General features: G+C 39.1%; 1 long non-coding RNA gene across 1 annotated transcript in view; it reads left to right on the top strand.

Annotated features, from left to right (window-relative positions):
• LOC139153563 (uncharacterized) overlaps nt 1-12,641 on the top strand; it is a 21,922-nt gene extending 9,281 nt beyond the window's left edge. The window contains exon 3 of the long non-coding RNA XR_011556849.1: nt 10,343-12,641. This is a non-coding gene — a long non-coding RNA (uncharacterized lncRNA). The remainder of the gene's footprint in view (nt 1-10,342) is intronic.

Genomic DNA, 12,641 nt, shown 5'->3' with positions numbered 1-12,641 from the left:
CTGAAGCTCTTGGACTTCCAGCAGGCCTATTAGGCTGTTTTTCGCTCTTCCCAGGGTTCAGAAAAGCCTCCTGAAGCCTTGGGGGTGTGAAAAATGGCCAAACAGGTCAACCGGAACTTTGGAAATGAACTTCTGGTTGGGCTGTTGGGTCGTTTTTTTACCATCCCAAACCTTCAGGAGGTTTTCCTGAACCCTGCGGAAGGGGGGAAATGGCCAAAAGGAAGGCTGAAAATCATCTGGTCAGCACACTTATGTGTTCTAAAGCTGACATAGGCCAATTATTATTATTATTTATTAGATTTGTATGCCGCCCCTCTCCGGAGACTCGGAGCGGCTTCACGTGCCCTCAGATATGGCTCCGTGTGCCACCTGTGGCATGCGTGCCATAAGTTCACCATCACTGGTCTAGCACATATGATTTTACCTAGTTTGGATAACAATATGTCAGCAAGAGAGCACTAAGGACACAACAGGCTGCAAATCTTATCATTTCCACATAGCAGTTTTTTTTTAAAAAAAATGTGCAACCTCATTTGGGCATTCAAACAAATTTAATATTTTTTGGCTTGAGTCGATTTTTGGCATGAGAATCAATTTCAGTTTGGGATTTCACATTGCATATGGATTTATAGTTTATATCAATCCATAATACACTGCTTTAGACCCTTACAGATGGAAACAATCCTGAACAAATTCATTAGAATAGTTACTGCAAATCTTAATTTCCCTAATAAAAAGACCAAACCATTCATCTGTGTAGATATTCTAGCTGTATAGTGTTTCATATGAAAACAGCTGTCTCACGTCCGTTTGACACAAAGAGCAGAACTATTGTTGTCACATTTCATTTTATCATGTCCATTGCGAAAATGAACAGTGTCCAATTGTTACTTCAGTGTAACAACCCTCATACACTCAAGTTGGGAGCAAAATAGCCTCACAAAGGGTTTTATATAAGGTGAAGGAACACAAGTTGTGTGTCCTTAAAGGCATCCTTCTCCAACTCATGCCTTCAAGATGCTTGGTTTGGGACAATGTTCCCTCTAATTTTTTTTCGGGGTGGGCGGAAAAGTATAGTGTCTGAGCAGCAGTCCCCTTGGGACTGGGCGATATAAAAGAATGAATGAATGAATGAATCCCTTCTTTTTTATTAAAAGAAATTAATAATAAAACAAAGCCAAAATCTATTACTATTAAAACTAAAACAACCGGCAAAACCAAAAACATAACTATTAATAAAAACAGGTGAGGGCTGGGTTTTTTTTTCTCTGTTATTATTTAAGTGCTTTTACCATATGCTTTAAATCAAGAGCCACTTCTCTCTCTGTTTCTTTCTCTCTCCTGTCATTCTCTGCCTCAATCATTTTCTCATTTCTCTTTTTCTCTCCCCTTTTCCTATCATTTCTCTCTCTCTCTTCCTTCCTATCTTCTCTCTCTCTCTCTTTCTCTCTCTCTCTTGCTTTCTTTCTCTCTTTCTTTCTCTCTCTCCCCTCTTGCTCTCTATTCTCACTTTCTGTCTCCCTCTCTCCTTTCTATCTCTCTCTCTCTCTCTCCCTCTTGTTCTCTTTCTCTCTCTGGTTTTCTTTCTCTCTCTTTCTTGTTTTCTCTCTCTCTCTTTTGTTTTCTCTCTCACACACACACGTTCTCTCTCTCTTGCTATCTCTCTCCCCCCTCTTTCTTTCTCTCTCTCTCTCTTTCTCATTTTCTCTCTATCTTGCTCTGTCTGTTGCTCTCTTTCTCTCTCTTGTTCTCTCTTTCTCTCTCTTCCTTTCTTCTCTGCAGAGGCCGGCAAAGGTTTTTCTTAGTTTGAATGTTCCGGGTGGGCAGGGGGATGGGGAGCGCGCGCGCATGTGCGCCCGACATTCAAACTAACTTTCGCCGGCCTCTGCTGTGAGAAGAACGCCTGCCCCGCCTCTCCTGCAGCCCCTTTGCTGACAGCCGGGACGAAAGCACTCTCGGCGAAGGGACTGCGAGAGGGGCGGGGCGGGCGTTCCCAAAGCGTTTGGAGCGGCTAGCAGCTGAATCAGGAGGATGAGACGACAACGACGCGGGAGGAGCCACGCCCCAAGGCAGGAAGCCACGCCCCAAGGCAGGAAGCAAGGCAGGAGGAGAAAGAGGGGCAAATCGGGCGGGCGAGCAGGGGGCAGCAGTGAGAAGCCAGGGGCGTGAGAGGGCTGGAGGTGCTGGGGGGGTGGGGGCGGCCGCTGCTTCTTGTGCGTCCTTGGAAAAGGGGAGGTGTTTTGGGGTGCACGGGCGCACAGGCGCGCAATTTAGAGGGTACAGTGGTTTGGGATTAAGGATTTATAGTGCTAAACATCTGGAGGGGAGCAGGATGGGAAAGGCTGCCCCAAACTGCTCCTTAAGCGTGGAAGTTAAAAATTAATTCAAACTGTGAAAGTCTTGCTTTGATGGGTAACTTTAAAGCTTTGTTTTGACTTGAAAGTGAAACAGCTGAAAAAACAGTAAAGTTTGTTTGGATTTTTAAGTAGCAGTCTCTCAAGTGATTCACATATATTAGTTCTGTAATCTCTGCAAAGTCACCATGCAATATAAGTCAGTATTGTTATCCATGTATTACACTTAACCATCAGTGCAGAGATGTCAAACCCAGGGCCCGGGGACCAGATCCAGCCTGTGGGGTGCATAGATCTGGCCCATGGGGCCAGCCTGGAAGCAGCAAAGCACCAGCCCATGGTGCGGTGCCCTTGCCAGCAAAAACAGAGCTCCATTTTTGCTGGCAGAGGGCTGCAGGAAGTCACCATGGCTGAAAATGGGGGGGGGTGGGCTCCGTTTTTGCTGGCAGAGGGCTATCCAAACAAACTAAAAACAAAAGAGGAATGCTTCCCCTTTTGCATTTGAGCATGCAAGAAGGAACAAGAAAGGGGAAAGGGAGAGAGAAAAGAAAAAGATGGAAGAGAGCACGGACATAATAAGAAAAGAGGAGAAGCAAGAAGATGGAAGAGGGAAGGAAAAAGGAGGGAGGCAGGGAAGGAAGGAGCGAGTTTATAATGAGAGTGAAGGGGGATCTCAGAGAAGTCCTGCCTTAGCGTTTAGCCACCACAGGTGCCTCTGACATGTCTCTCAGCCCTCTGAAGTCAATGTTGCCTTCAATAAAATCAAGTTTGGATAGCAGTGTCGACTGACAACGAGTCAGTCGAGGTGACTGGGGCCCGTGCTTGTCCATCTGTTTGGGAGGAGTTTGACCTGGTGACACCTGATGAAGTGAATAAGGCCATTGGAGCTGTGAGTTCCGCCACCTGTTTACTGGATCTGTGTCCCTCCTGGCTGGTTTCGGCCAGCAGAGAGGTAACATGGAGCTGGGTCCAGGAGATTGTCAATGCTTCCTTGAGGGGAGGTCCTTTCCGGCTCCTTACAAGGAGCCACTTGTGGGGGCCCTCCTCAAGAAGCCTTCCCTAAACCCAGCCGTACTTAATAACTGTTGTCCAGTCCTTTATGGGGAAGGTTGTCGAGAAGGTGGTGTCGCTCCAGCTCCAGCGGTCCTTGGAATAAGCTGATTATCTAGGCCAGTGGTTCATTACCTTTCTAATGCCGCAACCCTTTAATACAGTTCCTCATGTTGTGGTGACACTCAACCATATGTCTAGGGCAAATTCTCCCAACAGAGCTTTAAGCTGATTAGCAGGAAAGTCAGAGAGACACCTCCACTGTAAGTGCCTGATTGGTTGGATTGTAAAAACATGTTCCAAGGTGCCAGAATAGAAGCTTTAGTTCCTAACACCATGGGAAATTTGTCTTTTCCAAGGATATTAGGCGACCCCTGTGAAACGGCCGTTCAATCCCAAAAGGGGTCCCGACCCCCAGGTTGAGAACCACTGATCTAGGCCCTCAACAGTCGGGATTCGGGCCCGGCTACAGCACGGAAACGGCTTTAGTCACGCTGATGGATGATCTCTGGCGGGCCCGGCACAGGGGTTTATCCTCTGTCCTGGTGCTTCTTGACCTCTCAGCGGCTTTCGATACCATCGACCATGATATCCTTTGCACTGGCTGGAGGGGTTGGGAGTGGGAGGCACTGTTCTACAGTGGTTCTCCTCCTACCTCTCTGGTCGGTCGCAGTCTGTGTTAGTGGGGGGTCAGAGGTCGACCTCTAGGTTGCCCCCTTGCGGGGTGCTTCAGGGGCCGGTCCTCTCCCCCCTGCTATTTAACATCTACATGAAACCTCTGAGTGAGATCATCCAAAGGCATGGGGTGAGGTATCATCAGTATGCTGATGATACCCAGTTATACATCTCCACCCCATGTCCAGTCGGTGAAGCAGTGAAAGTGATGTGCCGGTGCCTGGAGGCTGTTGGGGTCTGGATGGGTGTCAACAGGCTGAAACTCAACCCTGACAAGACGGAGTGGCTGTGGGTTTTGCCTCCCAAGGACAATTCCATCTGTCCATCCATTACCCTGGGGGGGGGGAATTATTGACCCCCTCAGAGAGGGTTCGCAACTTGGGCGTCCTCCTCGATCCAGAGTTGACATTGGAACATCATCTTTCAGCTGTGGCGAGGAGGGCGTTTGCCCAGGTTCGCCTGGTGCACCAGTTGCAGCCCTATTTGGACGGGGAGTCACTGCTCACAGTCACTCATCACCTTGAGGTTCGACTACTGCAATGTTCTCTACATGGGGCTACCTCTGAAAAGTGTTTGGAAACTTCAGATCGTGCAGAATGCGTCCGCGAGAGCAATCATGGGCTTCCCTAGGTATGCCCATGTCTCATCAACACTCCGCGGCCTGCACTGCGAGAGGAGAGGGGAGCCGTTCAGCATGGGAAGGAAGAGGCAGCACTTAGTAGCAGCAGGAGGTAGTGTATGGGAGGCAGTGTATGGGAAAAATTGCTTCTACTTAAGATCGTTTCTACTTAAGAACCTGGTCATGGAACGAATTAAATTCTTAGAGGTACCACTGTACTGTATAATGAATCTTGGATGTTGTAATTAACATTGTTTAGGCTTTTTGATGAGCTAAGTTTTTAACATGGATGATTTGCAGACATCTTTTTGAAGAACCAATCCATGCTTGTCTGTGAAATTCAATGATGACCTTGTACTGGTCACCAATATTCGATCTAACTTATCTCACAGGTTGCTGAAATGAAAAAAAGAAAGGAATGGATAATGTCCACTGCCTTGAACTCCTTGGAGTAAAGGTAGGGCATTCAGGTAGTAAAGGCACACATTTTTTCCCCATCTGTAAAATAAAGAACAGCCCCTGCCACCAGTAAATCAAATGGTTGGAAAAGAAACATTAGAGTTCATTGGATATTTATGTAGGTCAGATGAACATCTGCATACAGTCACAGTCAGCTACAGTAATTTGTTGTCAAGAAAATGTGAGCAAAGTGCTTCTTGCTCTTGGATGTCTCTGAGGATCTTTCTTCGAAAAGGCGGTCTTGTCCAGAAAGGATTTAGGGATTGTTCTCCTCTCAGTCATACATGTCTACCTTCTCTGGCAAAACCTCCCAGTTATCAGAGATAATTCTTTTCTATTATCTTCTGAGGATTATATCTGGGATCTTGAGATTGAAATTTTGTGCTGCAACTCAAGAGTCCAATGAAAATTATCCCCAAATACGTCTGCTTAGATCTGCAGTACAAACAAGACTTTCTGTCTTTGCAGAAACAGTGTTTCTGCAGAATAACTGAGGGATAGTGACTTTATAAATGTTGAAAATACCAGGAAGTGATGCTAAGGAACTTCTCTAGGGGATTGATGTATGGCTGAGTTTTTTCACTAAGTAGAATCTTTCATTGAAAGTCACATCTCCAACTATTTCATGGAGGAAGGCAAATTGGTAAAGTACATGAGAGAGAACATACCATATTATTATTTGGGGAGCATGTTTATTAACCTAAATAGACAGAATGTCAATGCAGCAGACAAAACCCAGATATTGTAACAAATTACCCAGTTCTGGTTAATAATTTTGCAACTATTGTAGATCATCTGAAACTACAACAGAGCCTACCCTCATGTTAGATTTTTTACAATTGTCTAAGCCAGTGTTTCTTAACCTTAGTAACTCTAAGATGAGTGGACTTCAACTCCCAGAATTCCCCAGCCAATACTAAACAACATCCTTTCCACATGTGACTTTTGTTAGACTTACCATTGGCCACATTGTCTAGGGCTATTGTGTTAGGGAGGGCACATGCTTTATGTCTCAGTAAAGAAGAAGAATCAATATCAGGCCATTTAGTTGCATATAAGCATATTATTCCAATATGAAACTTAGCTGGGACATTTATAAAGGGTGGAATTACATCTTCTACTGTCCTTATAAAAAAGAAAATTTAAAAATGTCTTTTTAAAAAAATGACCTGGATTTTGAAAATCTAACGTTTCTCTAACCTTTCAGAGCTGGAAGTGTAAATAAGCTATACTGATGAAGAGATTTGTTCAATGAAATAAGACTTCAGCTGGTCATAATTAGATTCCAATAAAGGAGAATATTTGTGGCTCCAGGTTGAAATGAGGTTTCCTTGGTGCTCTGTGAGCTTGGTTGGTTTTTTGCAGACATTTCATTACCCAAACCAAAAAGCATCATCAATGCTAGCAAGCGGGATAAAAATTAATGATTCACAACCACCCTCCAAAAACCGCAGATTTTTAAAATTTAAATTGATTTTTTTTATTTGTATCAAATCTATTTTAATAAAATGCTTTTGGATAAAAATATCTATTGAAAGATAGTTTTCTATTTAAGATATATTAATAATTTAGTTTATTCAGCATGAAATGGAGCTTATTTATGTAGCGTGAGGCTGTATATTCTGCAATATTTTCATTTTTGATAAACACATTCAATAAATCCAAACTCTGCAAGCAGAGATAACATGCACTTCATTGATGCACTCACACAATTTCACACTAACCATGACACAAATCATAAAATAAAGTTCAGGAATATTCCTTTATCCTATTGTTTTGCAGATCTATGTACACTACAAACTATATGATTGTTTGAAGATAAATGCATCTGTACCACCGGGCTTTAAGTGTGAGGAGGAAGGGCAATCAATGAAAATGAAAGTGAAATATTCCAAACAGCTTATAAATATAATATTAAAGATCACCTGTCATTTCAGATTCATCATGGCAGCGCCATTCAGCGGGCATCCACTCACCTGCTGCCTGGCACATCCCTCATCTTGTTGTGTCACTATTGCATCACCAGCCATCTCATTAAAGTGAATGGGACTGTTGATAAGTCAAGAGTGGTCAGAGGAGGAGCTGCTGCGGGACAGAAAAGACAGTTGCTCTTTAAAAGTTATGATTTAAATTGTGTTTATTTAAATTGAGCCTTTTTACTGGTTGATTTAAGTCAAATCCATCCTGAGTGCTAGTAAGGAGTGGAGTTGGCTCTCAGCTTATATTCTAGAATAGAATAGAATTTTTATTGGCCAAGTGTGATTGGACACACAAGGAATTTGTCTTGGTGCATATGCTCTCAGCGTACATAAAATAAAATATACATTTGTCAAGAATCATGTGGTACAACACTTAATGATTGTCATAGGGGTCAAATAAGCAATGAAGAAGCAATATTAATAAAAATCTTAGGATATAAGCAACAAGTTACAGTCATACAGTCAACACGGGAGGAAATGGGTGATAGCAATGCTGAAAAAAACTAGTAGAATAGAAGTGCAGATTTAGTAGAAAGTCTGACAGTGTTGAGGGAATTATTTGTTTAGCAGAGTGATGGCGTTCAGAAAAAAACTGTTCTTGTGTCTAGTTGTCTTGGTGTGCAGTGCTCTGTAGCGACGTTTTGAGGGTAGGAGTTGAAACAATTTTTGTCCAGGATATGAGGGGTCAGTAAATATTTTCCCCGCCCTCTTTTTGATTCATGCAGTATACAGGTCCTCAATGGAAGGCAGGTTGGCAGCAATTGTTTTTTCTGCAGTTCTAGTGGCTTGGCCCATCAGTGTTGGTTGGGATGGTCTTTGCATGGGTCTCCACAAGTCTTAAAATTGCCAAGGTTGAGGACCCCTGTCTTAGAGATTCTTTAGTTGGGCTGAATGACAGCAAACAGGCCAATTAAAAAAAACTGAATTAAATGTCTGCCAGGATTAAATCTAACCTAATCTGAAGATCACGAAAGCGGTTTAAAGTTATTTGATTTCCATGAGAATTAATTGAATGTTTTATCTCTCCGTCTTTTTGCCTGTGTGTGTGTGTATGTGTTTATGTATACACACACACACACACACACACAAATATTAAATATATTGTGCAGCCTTAGGTAGATCTGTCAAAGGAAAAATTTAAGAGAACAGGATGGTTCCTTCCACATATTGGAAATCCAGATTCATATGAGTACCAATTCTCACTTCTAGCAATCCATATATAATGAATTTGATTGTCATGTATGTGGGCAATATTTGCTTGTTCTTATTTGTCTGCATGTTTTCTAGTTGTGGTAATAAAAAGTGGTACCCAGAGGGGTTGAGTTTGGGTGGGAGGGGGGTGGTTTTGCATAGAATGAGTATGCAATTTTTTTTAATGTTTTGAACTGGGAATCCGTGATGCTAATATCAAACGAAGAAAAACAGGGCTTCTTAAGGAAACATCAATAAAATCTTAATGGCAAGAAATTACAAACTTTAATAATGTCTCAGGACAATTCGATCAAGCAAAATAGCTTTGAATGCAAGCCTAAAATGGTGTTCTGTAAGATTTGAAGAATTTCAACATGAGGGAAGTTTCAGGTGAATATTAATCCCTTTTGAAAAGCTTACCTGCAGGCAAACATATTTATGGTACTTTTGAATTCCCTTATGTGGAGATTTTTATATAAATATCCACAAGGTCATTTGCAGCGTAATGCAGAATAACTCACCCTTCTCATCGTTTTCCTACTGCATCAGTCTCAGCTGTTCAATTTGCCTTATATTAGTTTAATTTTCCCATTTCAAATTCTTTAGCCTTTAAAAAATGAAATCACCATAGGCTACATCCAGAGAGGTCTCCCTCTCTGTCAGAGTGAGTAGGCTGACCCAAGATAAAACTAAATTTGATTTCATTAATTAAATTGAAATGATGAATTAAATGTATTGGTACTTAATAGCTTTCACATTCAATGTAAAAAGTGCAGTTTGGTGGCACCTTTTGGAAAATGTTGAAGGCTTATATATGTGTGTATTTTTTTAAACTGCAAGCCAAAATGTCAGAATGAAATTCTGCCCCATTTCTAGTGAGTGAGTGAGGAAGGAAGGAAAGAAGGAAGAGAGGAAGGAAGGAAGGAAGGAGAAAACAAGCATCTGTTCTCCATAATCCCTAGATTTGTTGTTATTGATGTTATATGGTAGACTGCTAAGCACAGTCTTGCATTGCTAAATTACTAAAACAAAATAAATGCATTAAAATTGATTGAGCTCTGATATTTTGTTTTCAGTGTAGACACATTTTATGAGGATAAGTTGTTTCTATATATGGAAGAAAAATACAGTACATAGTTAGAAAAACAATAATTGCTTGGCTACCTATCAGAAATTTAGAGGTTCAGTGCAAGTCCACAAATAAAATAAGTTTAAGCAGCATTTATTTGAGAGAGAGAGAGAGAGAGAGAGAGAGAGAGAGAGAGAGAGAGAGAGAGAGAGAGAGAGAGAGAGAGAGAGAGAGAGAGAGATTTTTGTTAAGAAAACAATAGTGGTTGTACAGAAGACTGTTTCACTCTCTTCTTCAATAATAAAAAAGTTGTAAGTTTAAATGTAATACAGACCTGAGAGTAATTCCATGAAATTCAACCAGTCTTCATTCCATATGAATTGATCTCAGAATCAAGATTTCAAATGTAATTCTAGGTTGATGATGGGACTTCTGGAGGGGTAAGTCTTGAGGAAATTTCTTAGGCATAGAACAAATCAATGATCCATCCTAATGTTTAATCCTGACATGGATAATCTCTCCTGTATTGTTCTTAAGTGAAACAAATATTCATTTAGATGTAGTACATCTTTCTATTGCATTGGAGATAAATTGAACAATATATCATTGGAATATACAAAATAGCTCAATCTTCTAAAACACTGAATCAAGGCTACAGACAGGATTGAAATATACGGCAGCTGGCAACACCTAAGCAACTCACTGCTTTTTTTTCCTTTCAGAAAGGATTATATCTTTAGACATTTACAGTTGTTTCAAATCAATATTGAGTGAAACTTTAAAATCATGTTTGCTATTTATTTATTTTGTAAGCAGTTAGCAATTCCGGTAGCACATGTTTGGCTACTCTTGAAGACTGCTACTTTTTATTTGGGACTGTGATCACTTGCTGTAGAAAGAACATATTGAGGGGATTGCCTTGTAAATCATTTCATTTTAATTTTAGGATTGTTTACCCCCTTTATACCTGAAAAAGTGTTTCAAGAAGAAAATGGTCAAAGTTTGCTTCTTTTTCAACATGAAAATTTGCAAAGCAGACAGTAATATGGCAAACGTCACTTGGCAGGATATGCTATACAACAAAAGAAAGAAAAAGGAAAAATATTTCTACTTTAAGCAATTTTCAAAATAGCATTTTTACAGTGGGAAGCAAAAGGTGGAAGAGGTAGGAGCAAATATTTTTTCTACCTCACTACAGTTTATTATGCATTTGATAAGTACTCTGTACAAAGTCACTGAAGAGAATTAAAGGGAAAAACAATAAATAATTGTGTTTCCATGATGGGCCTCACAATCAAATCACTTTCCTGTTTCAGAAGAGAGATGTTTGTGAAGGAATCATAATACACATTTTTTTAAAAACCTACTATAACCTGGTAAGGAAATGTCCTTTTTTATATGTTTTTCTTGATTTTTTTTCATTTCTCTGTTTCTCCCCACTCCCACCTCTACCCCCCATAGTTTTGTAGGAATAACTTTATTGTCCACCACCAATGCTAACATGATTCTCTCATTTCAAAAGAATGAGTTTGTACATTTCCAAGGAAAAATATTCATGCATCAATCTTCAAGACAGGGGTAGAGGGAACTGTACCATTTTTCTGTCTTCCTTTGACATTTTCTATATTATACAGTGATTTGATTCTCAGCTTTTAAAACAACCTGGCTCTTTCTTTAAAAAAGTAATATTTATTTTTGCAAGAGTAGGCTTGCAAATTTGATGTCAGATGAGAAGAGAACAATTATGGGAGCAATCATCTAAAGCATATTATTTGAGGTGATTAAGAAGTAATTATTGTTCCTTATATGACTAATAAGAAAATTCTCACATAATTTTACAACTTTTTCCTATCGAAATTATATTCACAAGAGTCATTTGGGTTGCAAATATCATTCATTTCAGTTATTTCTGATTACACTTGTATAAATTTGCTCTATTTCAGTCTAATCTTGTGTTTGTATCCTCAGAAATAAAATGTATTCTTTCAATAAATGGCAGGATTTGAACATTTATTTCTCTATTTTAATATTTCCTATATATCCATCTGGATTTTTAAAAGATTGAATAGATGACATACAATAGATGACATAAAGACAGTTTCTTATTTCTGTGTACATAATCTGTTGTTTAAAAGTATTTTACATTACCATTCTTAAGCTGGTGCCTCCAAATACATTGGACTCAGAATTTTCAATCCAACCACATCTAAAATATCTTTTGTTGGGGTAATATTCTTTTAGAATATTTTTCTAAAAGAAAAATATCTTTTTTTAAAAAAAAATATTTAAATCAAATTTTAATATTTAAAAAAAGAACTTCTGACATTAATCTTGTAACTATTTGCTTCTCATTATGCTCTGGCAGAATTGCTACCAGTTCACTAGTTGTTGTGCATTGCATTATAAAGGATGCAATGAAAACAAGGGATTTTAAGTTAATTATGATTTGTCCCATTAATTTTAATAGGACATTTCTATGCATGGCTAAGCTTGGTTTTAACCTCATGAGAATGACATTCTTTTTTGTGTCTTACTTCTGAAAATAATACCTTCCTATGTACGTATGTTTCTAGCTGATCAATGAATTTCTAACCCAGACATTAGTACTACTTGTGAAGATTGCAATTTTTAAGATCCAAAATAATAAGCTTTTATCTGGAAATACGAAAAAGTAGTAATATCCTAAATTATAAGTCTTCTTATCTTTTTAAAAAAAGTCTCTTCCTGTTTATTCTTCTATGCCAAATTAAGCTTTGTGATTTGCTTTCTTTTTCAACCTGTTTTTGTTCATCAGCACCAACGTTTTTTAAAATAATGAAATATGTAAATATTTGATTTAATAGATATTTTAAACTGCTTTCTCAGAGCTAACATAAACACTTAAAAAAAACAATTGTGGTTTATTTAGAAAATATTTTTTTACCACTTTGTATGTTCATAAATGATTTAAATTATGTATTTTTGTTAGCAAAATAGGTTTTGGTTTGTTATGTACTGTGCCAAATTTCAGTCTGCTATAACTGTATATTTTATGTCATTGTTTTGTAATTTTTAAAATAAAAATCTTATGTTGTCTATAACTATAAAAATGTGCTTTATCAACAAGATATATTATAAAATGCAAATTCTGTATTTTTAGAGTTCTTTATAGTATTTATCAATTATGTTAAATTGACATATTAAATGGATATTTTACATCTCTGGACGTGTATGAGAATTATAGGCAATAAACATTAATATTGTTA

This window comes from Erythrolamprus reginae, chromosome Z, assembly GCF_031021105.1.
Source record: "Erythrolamprus reginae isolate rEryReg1 chromosome Z, rEryReg1.hap1, whole genome shotgun sequence".
Taxonomy (NCBI): Eukaryota; Metazoa; Chordata; class Lepidosauria; order Squamata; family Dipsadidae; genus Erythrolamprus; species Erythrolamprus reginae.
This window is presented reverse-complemented; position numbering and strand designations above follow the sequence as displayed.